Here is a 12,031-nt window from a genome sequence, read left to right on the forward strand (position 1 = left end):
CAAAAATATCCTTATAGTTACACTAACGCAACGAGAAAGTGCCTTTAGGCATGGAAATACCGACTTTCAATAGAATTTCAACTGAAGATACAAAGTTTCAATCTTTATCTACACCAGCTGCCATTTATGTGCTTAATTAAGTCTCAAAGATACCAACTGCATATAAAAATCACCTATAAAATGGGAAAGGCAGAAAACTGCTCGAACCCAATGATCCTAACTGGTAGCACACTGGTGCCAAAGACAGCAGGTACCACAGCTGCAACAATAAACCTTTCACTCTGCCAGACAGTGATGTGAAACATACCTAAAATCCTACATAATGTTGGCAGAGATTATCTAAACAACCTGTTCTCCTTTAAGCTTAGGATATACAATCTTGTGGGTATTGATTTTTGTCTTCACTGGATGAGCACTCCAAGTTGGATTCTCTTTCTCTTCCACCTGAAGTATCCTGTTCAGCTAGGCCAGGGAGAGATATTGACTTATGGGGGCAGTTGGGTTTTCAGTTTTGACAGACCGGCCAGCCATGACAGATCACATTTTGTATAGGAAACACATCTCTATATGGTGGCACCTAACAAATGAATGACTAGAGAACACTCTAGAGAACTCAAGTATTCACATTAGCTAAGAAATTCCATATTGTAGCTATAGCAACAAGCTCCAAATGCTGATTCATATCTTCATACAATAGAAGAAAAATCTAAGCATAAAGTCAAGATTTGAGGCCCATCATGACTAAATAAGGCAGCTCTGGTGAAGGTGTGGCTAATTATGTCAACAGAATGAAATAAAAGTGGTCTCTCAAGCCCTGTAACAGGCTGAAGCAGGAAACAGCACTGAAAATAAAAATTCAAAGATTCACAGAAACGAGTTATCTCTCTGTAAAGTCTTCTGAAATTACTGTGGTTTTGAACAATATATTGTTCAAAGACATCATACTGAATGTTATGAACTTGGGTATCAGCAAACCTATCAAGGGACAATTCACAATACTGACCTCTGAGACAGCAAAGTGACCAATATTTTGGTAGGCTGAAACAAAGACTGTACTAGCTGCTAAAGATTTTCTTTAAAAAAACACCATACTACACACACAGGCATATGGTCAGAAGCCACATGAACTGCCAAAGACGAGTGTGATTTTTTCCTTTATGCCTACAGGAACAGATTCTTATGTATATTAGAAAAAAAAAAAGTAACAGAACCATTCTCCCAGGAAGTTTTATGGGACTTTTGCCATCTTCTAGAGTCTAACAGAGCACCAAGGTTAATAGTTATGAGGGTACTTTGAAGGAGATGTAATTAAGTGAGAATCAAAGAATCATATAAACTTCAAAATAAAATATACATTCGGTCAAAGGCCACACTTCTGAAAGAAGATTATTTTCACTTTCTAGAGTGGACCTACGAATTCACTAACAACTGTGCAAATGTTTGTGCAAAGTCTCAGAGAAGAATTTGCCCTTGCAAAAGCAAAGACATGATCACCTCCTTAATGACCTTCCAGAATACACCAAGTTTACTTAGTGAGACATTTAAGGCTCAGTCTGGCATAAACCACACCAGTAATGATTTTCTTTGCAGATCAAAGACCTAGAGCACCAACTATGCGGTAACATTAAAAACCAGTTCAACACATGAAACCTGCTAACTGCTGGTTCTGTTGTATCTGCTTTAATCCCTACTATTAAAATCTGACTACAGGTAAAGAAAAGCATTTCTGTGAATCTCCAATTACTTAACAAGACAGCATGAAAGATTTTTATAACACATTGATCTTGTGTCCTACTGCAAAAACTCACATACATGGATAACAGCAGAATATTCATTTTGAAGGACTTTAAATTTCAGCTTCAGTTGATAGCCAGGTTTCAACTTTTCACTGAAAAGCAGGATAATAAAAACTTGAAGCTCAGTTCTAAATACTTTCAAGAGTTTTCTCTGCTTTTTAAATAACTAATAGTAGGGTTCATGATAGCGTCCTCCAAATGTAGCTATCACCCACTTTCTGTAACGGAGCAATTCAATCCACAAAAAGATCTGTTCTGACTAATGTCTTAAGTGACTGCTGTCAAAATTAGTTACACTTGAACTTAATTCTTCCACTACCTTCTATCACACACATTTTCTTTGCTCTACCTTTTGTTGACAATATTTTTTTGTGTGCCAAAACACAAAAAGCCTGGTTATGTCTCACGTCCTTTTCCAGTTTAACTCCAGTCAAGCTTTGGCTTTAGTTCCATCCCTGCAAACTCTGGGAAAAGGCCTATGTTCTTCCTGTATATCCATCCCCAGTTCCACTTTTCATGTCCCCCCTCTTTGTACCTGAGCTCACAGAGGAGTTCTCTGACAGCCAAGCTGCCCTCCTGTCAAGTCTGCTGGATGTCTCAGAGTAATCTCGAGGGATCTGCACCTTAACAGCTACCTTGAATAAGTTCTGCCAAATTTAATTCCTTATTCTTTTGCTGTCCTAGTTAAAAGAATGAAGCAGATTTCACAGACTTTGTCCCTAATGCACATTATGACATCAGCTCATTGAAAACGTTGAATGAACAAGTCTAGTCATAAATTACAAGTTCTAAAGCTCCTTATTTTCCAGGCAGATTATTTAACCACACCAAACTGACATTGTCCTTGAACAGCCCTCACCTTTTCTGTAGGCTTTATTACACAGACTGTATTCCATGCCTCTCTTGGTCTAGCTTCACCTGCTAACTCCCTCCTTTCCCAGTTACTGCCAGTTTCAAAAGCATCAACAGTTAAAGCCAAATGAGCTAAACTAAACTCATCTAGTGCCATGTTCCATGTGCTTCAATCACAGGCTTACTTCACAGTAGCACACCAACCAAGACTGAATCTGAGCCAGCTATTCTCTTGGACACTGTGGTTTGCCAGTAATGTTGCTCTAGAACACTACTGCCATGCTATTGGCATATCACCGTTCATATTCACAGCTCACCCATCAATTTAGCACCAACTTTCTCCTGTGTAGCAGTTACAGTATCACTACTCCCAGCCACAGTTTGATCTTTCCCACCAGAATTAGTGGCAGAATGACGACTCCGATGAGGAAGCTAATCAGTCTGAGAATTAACTTGATCATTTTCTTCTTTCCAGCTGAATCTGTTCCTTCAACTGATTCACCACTTGGCACCTGAACTCACCAGAAATAAGTAGCTGGAATTTACACTGCAGTTCTACTACAGGAATAGAAATGGAAAATTTTGACCTCATTAATTCTATTGCATAGGTTAACTGTATTAGTAGAGCAGTATCTGTAATACTGGTGGCATTAAAATGCTCTTTCAGATTTAGAAACAACTCCATATCCCCATCTGTACTTATCCCGCCACACAGAAATAACTTCATCTCCCCATTTCATGCACTCCTTTCATTCCAGTTTTAAAGACGGAAATCAGGTTCCGTGCAGTCAGATATCCTTAGAGCGCAGGAAAGCATCCTACAGGAGCTACACTACCAGGTTTCAGGAATTACCAGGTAATTCCTGTCTCCATTATCCTGGAGAAAGATGAACTCACTGTACAGTCTGTTGCACTACTTCCATCTCTTTGCATACAAAGGATGGCTATTCCTATAGAGTATTAGATAACTATATTTTAAATATAGCAATAACTTTATTGTTGTTGTCTAGTGGAAAGACAAATAGTAAAAAATTATCTTTCTATAAAGAAGAGTTTAAGTCTTATGGATAAGATATTTGGAGCATCTTACTGCATATTGTGAATACTACATCCAAAGACTTCATATCCAGTATATTCTCTGTAGGCCTCTGGTCACACAGGTTGTATTTCTTTTTAAAAATTCAACAAAGAGATTGAGATAATTCATCAGAAGAATGTTCAGATGTTTTGGGGACATAGTTTAAGAGGTATGGCAGTGTTGGTTTGACAGTCAGACTTGATGATTTTAGAGGTCTTTTCCAACCTTAATGATTCTATGAAGTATTTTCAATCAGTCTTTTTGTACAGATTTATAGCAGGTGTTGTTAAGAATTCAACTCATGGAAAGCAGGAGTGTCTCAGGTCTTGAGCATTTATATTCCTCAGGTGTACAAGCAACAGGTAAATACATGCGGATGAAAAAGTAAAATTCAGGCATTGTACCTTTTTGTTTCTTTGTCGCACCACAGTGCATAGCCTTTATATCAGGAGGATCATGTGTAATATTCCTTTATGCAATGTTAGCAAAATCTTCACTTTAAAGGGCATGGTGTAACAAAAAAAATCCTCCTGGGATTTTATGCAAGAAGAAACATTTGAAAACCAACAGGTGAAATTCAGTGTAGCATCTGCTTTCTATGTTCATCTTCTTCATGAGATGTCTTTTAAAAATAAAAAAAAAAAAAGAAATTCCTAGCAGATAGCTAGGTAAGCTTTGATACACCCAATAACAGTGGCGGAGGTGTTACTGGACTGTAACATCTTTCTTACATTGTGATAGATCACCTAGTTCCAACCCACCTGCCATCCAACCTTCCACCAGACCAGGTTGCTCAAAGCCCCAACTAACCTGGCCTTGAACACTTCCAGGCATGGGGCATCCACAACTTCTCTGGGCAACCTGTTCCAGTGCCTCATCACCCTCACAGTAAAGAATTTCTTCCTAATATCTAATCTAGATGTACCCTGTTTCAGGTCAAAGCCATTACCCCTTGTCCTATCACTACATGCCCTTGTAAAAAGCCCCTCTCCAGCTTTCTCGTAGGCCCCCTTCAGGTACTGGAAGGCTGCTATAAGGTCTCTCCAGAGCCTTCTCTACTCCAGGCTGAACAACCAACTCTCCCAGCCTGTCTTCACAGGAGAGGTTCTCTAGCCCTCTCATCATCTTTGCGGCCCTCCTCTGGACTCACTCCAACAGATCTGTGTTGTTCTTATGTTGGGGGCCCCAGAGGTGAACACTGTGCTCCAGGTGGGCTCTCACAAGAGTGGAGTAAAGGGAATCGCCTCCCTTGGCCTGCTGGCCATGTTTCTTCTGATGTAGCCCAGGATACAGTTGGCTTCCTGGGTTGCAAGCACACATTGCTGGGTCATGTTGACCTTCTCATCAACCAGCATGCCCAAGTCTTTCTCCTCAGGGCTGCTCTCAATCCATTCTCTGCCCAGCCTGTATTTGTGCTCGGGTTTGCCCCAACCCATGTGCAGGACCTTGCACTTGTCCTTGGTGAACTTCATGAGGTTTGCATGAGCCCACCTCTCAAGCTTGCCAAGGTGCCTCTGGATAGCATCCCTTCCCTCCAGCATGTTGACCGCACCACACAGCTTGGTGTCACTGGCAAACCTACCAAGGGTGCACTCAATCCCACTGCTCATGTTACTAACAAAGATGTTAAACAGCACCAGTTCCAATACCGATCCCTGAGGAATGCCACTTATCACTGGTCTCTACTTGGACATCAAGCCATTGACTACAACTCTGAGTGCAACCATCCAGCCAATTCCTTATCCACTGAGTGGTCCATCCATCAAATCCATGTATCTCCAGTTTAGAGACAGTATAACTAATTTTTAGTTTTCACATCTAACTAATTGCCTGAAAGAGTAAGTTTTATTTTTAAGTGGAACATAGATAACCCGAACTTTGAAATCACTTAAGGGCATTATATTCCTTAGTCCTCTGAAGGGAAAGCAAGTCTGGACAAACCACACCTTGAAAAAAATTAGCCATATAACAGGGTTTAGCCATATAAACATGATTTAACTAATAATCTCTCACTCCCACAATGAGAATATGGGGGGTATAGAGGAACTATTGTGTATTAATCTTCCCCTAATACTGTCCTCCCTTTTTTTCAAAGTTTGAGTCAACTCACACCCCTTCAATCACTCTCCAGTATAATTTTTTCCAGATTCATCCATCTCTGGAAAGACTTTAAAAAAAGCCAACAAAAACCAACAAAAAACACCCCCAACACCAAACAACATAAGTACTCTGAAGATAAAAATACTTTTAGCAATCCTTGTTATTCTACTTGCATTCTCAAAATGGTTATATTTTAAATACTTAAACCAAAGTTCACTGCTTAACCTGTGTTTCAGTTGTGTGTTCATAGACTTTTCAACTGTTTACTGCTGTCATATATGAGCTCCAGGGCTCATCTAATCCAAAAGTTACCTCTCTAGCACTGCAGATCTAAACACCTTGATTGAGAGTCCTTAAAAACCACATAGCAGAAACAACTGAAAAAAAAAAACCACCCTAGTTTCTTCTACATACTTTTATTCTTCAAGGTCAATCACTCTACAGTTTCTAAAGTAACTGCGAGCTTAAGAACATTGTAAGTCAAACAAAAACTTCTGCCCTTATTCTACTTGCTGTCACAGTGAAAACATAATTTTATGTTTTTACATAACTAATCCACAGGTCATAAACGCTGGTGGTAATGAAGGAAAAATCAAATACCATGCTTCCTGAGACCTGACTAATGATCTAAAAATATATGGACAGTTTAATTCCACAAGCTTCTAAGTCTATGACTAATGGAATCATAGACTATTTAAGGCTGAAAGGGAACTGTGGCAGTTATCTAGTCCAACATCTGCTTCGAGCAGGTTGAATCACATCAGGCTGCTCAGGACACTACCCACCTGAGTTCCATACACCCTGGGGACAGAGGATTCTACAAGGTCTCTACTCTCAAGACCTTCCCAGGGCTTGATCATCCTCATAGTGAAGTATTTTTCTCTTCTACCTAACTGGAATTTCTCACATTCCAACTGGAATTGTTGCTTCCCACACTTTCACTGTGCACCTCTAAGCAAATTTCCCTATATCCTGCCTTTGGTACAGAAAGACGATAAGATCTTCCCTTCATCTTCTCTTCTTCAGGAAGAAAAAAAAAAACAAAAAACAAAACAACCCAAACCACCACAATCCTAACAGCATCTCCTTGTGTGTCCTCAGCAATCCTGATGGCCCGCAAACTCTTGACTCTGAACTTGTTCCAGTACGTTAATGCTTTTCTTGTACTAGGAAGCCCAGAATTGGGCACAGTACTCAGACAGCCTCACAAATGGTAAGAAAGGAAAAACTTCTTTCAACCTGCTGGCTGTTTTCTTGCTAATACAAGCCAGTATGCTGCTGGCCTTCAATAATGCGAGGGCACACTGCAGACTCATTTGCAGCTTCATGTCCACCAGGACCATGAAGTCCTCTTCTGCAAAGCTCCTACCTAGCCAATTAGTCCCCAGCTTGTGCAGGTGTATGTGTTTACTTCTTTCTATCCTTTGCCCTGACTGGTAGACAACCCATTGTCTAGGTCACCAATAAAAATATTAACCAATGCTACCAATACCAATCCCTGATAGATGTCACTGGTAACCAGGCACCACTTCAAAGCAATGTTGCCAATCGCAACCCTTTGAGTCCAACAGCCCGTCCAATTTTCCACCAACCTTACCATCCACATACCACAAACTTCAACTTGGTCTCTCACTTTATCCTTAGTGTCAAATGGGTTCTAGGAGGAGGAGAAGGAGGATGATTATTTGCTCCATAGCCTTTCCAGAAACTGAGACTAAGCTGACCTACTTACAGTTCCCCACACCTTTCTCCTCACCACTCCTGAATGAGTGTGATGTTTACTTTCTCAGATTCATTAGGAACGTTCCCCTTTCTTCCTTTGATTTCCTTTCATTATCAATGCACTAGCCCCTTCTGCTGCCCTTGAGATTCCCTGCTAGTTTAAACTTCAGCTGAACTTCTGCTGTCATACCTCCACCCCTGCACATTCATGCAATGTTTTACATTCCTTCCAGTAGACCATTTTGCTTTCACCTGCTGTGTAACTGTGTATTGGTTACAGATTCCTCAAAATGTACAACCAGGGACATAAGCTGTATGTCCAAGTAATAGCCTTGAAAAGCACTCTCTCAACATTTCTCATGCTATCATGACCAAGCCTCAGAATGCAAAGAAAGGCCCCTGAAGCATCTTAATCATCTTTATTTTAGGCAGCCTGCAGTATCATCTCATCTATATTCAACTAACACCAAAAACGGCAACCTGACCCTCCACAGAAACAGAATTTTATAGCTCACCTCACCAAAATTCTTCTTCTATGAATGAGCTGCTTAAGCACAAAGCTGGAGCCTCAAATACCCTGGTTTTCAATTAACTTTCTTTCAAGACTCAAGAACTCAAATTGAATGCTATGAGTTCAAACACAAAAAAGCTCTCATTTTTTTTGCTTTTGCCAGCACAAAAAACTAAGCTGAGGTTTACCACTGAAAAGTGCTACTACCTCAGTTTTCTTACTATTGAAACTTTCTCACTATTGAAACATTCCTTGGGCTTATGTGCAGACAGCCCAGGTACCTCATACAACCTGGTATAGAGTATTTCCATCCTCCTCAGTTTGCCTCTGTAGCGGTTCCATATGTATTCCGTTCTATAACCCTAGTTCTCACCTTATGACTGCCAAAGAGCTGATTCACATACTGCTGACCTTAACTCAGTTTGATTTGTGTCTTTTGTTCCAAGATAAGTATTTCTGTAAAATAGGTTGAAGAAATCTGACAGCATTGTAGAACACCAGTTCTTAACAAGAAGGCTCACTATATAGAAGTATTCATCTGGCCTCTACTTTAGGCCTTCAGTTCAACAATCCCACAACATTCCATATTTTTGAAGTGGTGCTGTAGTTCAACTGAGTTTCTCCCCCTTCCCTGCCCCCCCACCCCAAACATTCTCAGGGTCTAAAAAGCAGCATTGACTTTGAAAAATTAGTTTTAATTCCTGCCAAGATATAAACTTATCTATCCAACTAAAATCTACATTAGTACTTTCATAGGTCCTTGGAGATTACTGATAGAAACACCCCTAAAATGAATTCAGTAATGCAGGCCTAATAGCTTTTCCTAAAAAAACCCCTTATTTCTAGTTTACAAGTGTTAATATTAACACTACTCAAAAACCTTTGAGTAGCAGTGACAATAAATTAATCTCTTCTTCCAAGCTGGTTATACAATTTTTCTCCAGAAATTTTGTCATGGTAACTGAAATGGAGCACTAGCCTGAAGCTGTTTCTGCTGGGTAGAGCTGAGAGGTTAAATATCTGCATCCATTATTGAAACTGACTCAGTTTTAAATTGCTACAGTAGACATACTCTCATATCAGCTGTCTTAATACAAACCTGAAGACAACTGACCACTAGTTCAGCACTTAAAAAAATGGTCTCCTTGTCTAAAGCCTGCCATTAAACATGCACTTTTCACATTCCTGTCCATTTTTATTAATTAGATTCAAGAATAATTCAAATGACCAGCTTGTAACACAAGTCAGTGAAGCATATTATTTAAACTTTTGTGCATTTTTTTTCTTGTAAGAGGAAAAAACCTCTTGACATGATGCTTCAGAGATTGCAGAATTAAGAATTGGGCAGAGAAGATGAAAAAAAGATAAATTCCACATATCCACTCAAACAGATGCATTGAAAAAATACTCAATGCAGAAGGCCTAAGGAGAGGTGACAGTTTTTTATATATTCTGCTCAGCAAGATTATCAAGTCTCAAGTTTTCTTGTCTATCTTCTGATTTGCAAGACAGAATTAGACCCTGTTGCCCCTGGTCAATACTGAGCTTGAGAGCAAGAGTGGAACACAGTGAACTAATAACTCAAAGGCTGGGTTAAGTCCAAAGAGCAGAAAGGGAAGGAAAAAGATTAAGTATTGTAACTTGTGAATTGTTAATGACTTTGAAGCAGATTTCTTCAGTTAAAAACCAGCAGTAAGCTCCTGCCAAAGCTGAGAAATCAACTAACTGTAACTGCAAGTAGGCAGTTTCCCATGGCAACTGCAAAAAATCTGTGCAGGATCCATGTTTTCATTTAAATCCTCTAGATTTTCCAAAATTACTTACTTTCAGTCCACTAAATAAATTAATGTAATCCTGTATCATTCAGCCTGCCATAGAGAGAATACTGCTCCTGTTGCTCAGTGGTTCAGCAAATTCTGACCATTCCAGTAGTTTTCCAACTGCAGCCTGCGTGGACCACAGTTATCTGAGGACAGCTGAACAGAAGCAAATGGCCTAGGTTTATTGTATGGATAACTACTTTCCACTTAGAGAATTTCAGAAGATCTATAAGTTTGGGTTTTTTTGTTTTGTTTTTAAACAGCTGAGAGCAACTGTATTAGATAAGACTTTCTACTGATTATCTTTGGGTTCATGGTAAGAGACATTTAATAATGCCTTTTTGACACTGTCACATTTTTTATTCCCCGTACTCTAAGTTTCATAACCTGAAGCAACAAGGAATTTTCTCCCAGCTGTCTTCTTTATACCCTATATGCTTTGGGGAATATTTGGGACAAGCTATCTTTACACCTTCCTCTTATCGCATCTTACTGAAAGACGCAGAAACAACAAAAATGTCCAATGATCAAAAAGCAAAATCAAGGTGTTGAGAAGGGACTTTCTTGAATATGGAAAGTTAAATCTCTGTGGAAGAGGCTGCAGACATCAGTAGCAAGTTCTCGTTGCTGTTCTGGCTCTACATCTAGTCTCTATTAGTTTTGCTTGCCACATCCATCTGAACTTCGGTATTTAAAAGCTGGAAAAAAGGCTACTCACAGAATTTCAATATAACTTTCCCACTAAAAGACCCTCACTGGTTTATCAAAAAGAGGTATCTGTTCTGACAATAGTGTGAGTCTTTCCAGCTGGCATTTTGCAGCAAGTTCTACAACCAGAGCAGATGGATGTAGATGCCCATGTATGTTTAAAATGTGTATCTACTTTGCAATTCTCCACTTTGATAGAAGTCTCTACTGCTAATGATAACACCAATACTTGGTCTACACAGGTTAAGAGAACAAATTATGAACCTGATGCTGGATTTTGCCTGTCTTGATACGGTATTTAAAGTACACCGAGAAGCTTTTATAAGCACCCCTACACTTACTTTGGCTTAAGTCAACAGAAAGGTACTTAACAAGCATACTTTTCAGGTTTTATTTGTTAATGGTAAACAAGTATCTAGCTTATCCACCATAATCAAATGCAATCCAGAGTCCTTTGTGTCAGTCAAAAGAATACAGTTCCAGAAACAACTGCTAAATGAACTGAACTACTGAACCATCTGTGCTTCAGTTGTATCAGCATTTTTAGAGACAAATAAACCTGATACATGAGTTGTTCTGTAGAACAGTAATGAATACTGTTTCCTAGCTACAGCTTCTAGAAACTTGTGCTACAATCCCATTTTCAGAGAGATGTATCGCATATGTGCATTACTGAAAACAGTTTTTCTCCCCACCCCCCTTAATTTAACTGTCTCAGACTTGAGGGAGAAGTAGTGGAAATTTGCATTATTTGCTATTTGCTTTAGCAAGCGATGAAACAGGAATGAAGGGATCAGTTTGGCAGCTTTATCTTGCCATTACAAATGTCTGTTTAAAGTTTTGTCCAAAAGCACTCACCTCTTAGGCAGCAGCTCAGAGTAATGGCTGCAACTAGTTCTGACAGAATAGGCTGTTGCAGACAGAAGTATTATTATGTCTATCAAGAAACTCTGGACAGAGAGTACTACTTTAATTGATGAATGTTGTTGTGCTAAATATTCTATATCATGAACTGAAACAGCCAATGATCAGATGCACTTTCTAAGCTACCTCTGCTTTGAAGAGCTGATAGAATTTGAAATTAGTTATAGTACCACAGCTTGTCTATCAGAGATGGGACACAATCTAAAATAAAACCATTAAACCACTAATTCTTAAGGAATCACAGCCAGATGTAATGACTGTATTCCTTAACTGGACATAAAACTCATGTTCAGTCTAAAGAGATGTGTTAAGTACTGTTTCCATTGAACACAGCACAGTGTCCATTTTCACAGGCAACACTGAACTGGCCTGAAAGGGTTTTCCTCTAGAAGTGATTGGCCAAAGTCCATGTTTTAACACTGCTGTATTTTGATCTGATTTGGATGATACCCATTCTAAGGGTCTACTAAGCAGAAAATATTCCAGCTCATGTGGGTGCCAGATGCTTGTTAAACAGCAG

At 39.4% G+C, this 12,031-nt stretch overlaps 1 protein-coding gene across 1 annotated transcript in view; it reads right to left on the reverse strand.

Annotated features, from left to right (window-relative positions):
• The window catches only part of MTPN (myotrophin), a 44,206-nt gene that overhangs the window by 21,489 nt on the left and 10,686 nt on the right, over positions 1-12,031 (reverse strand). The window lies entirely within an intron of this gene.

The sequence above is a fragment of the Phalacrocorax aristotelis genome, chromosome 1 (genome assembly GCF_949628215.1).
Source record: "Phalacrocorax aristotelis chromosome 1, bGulAri2.1, whole genome shotgun sequence".
NCBI classification, from domain to species: Eukaryota; Metazoa; Chordata; class Aves; order Suliformes; family Phalacrocoracidae; genus Phalacrocorax; species Phalacrocorax aristotelis.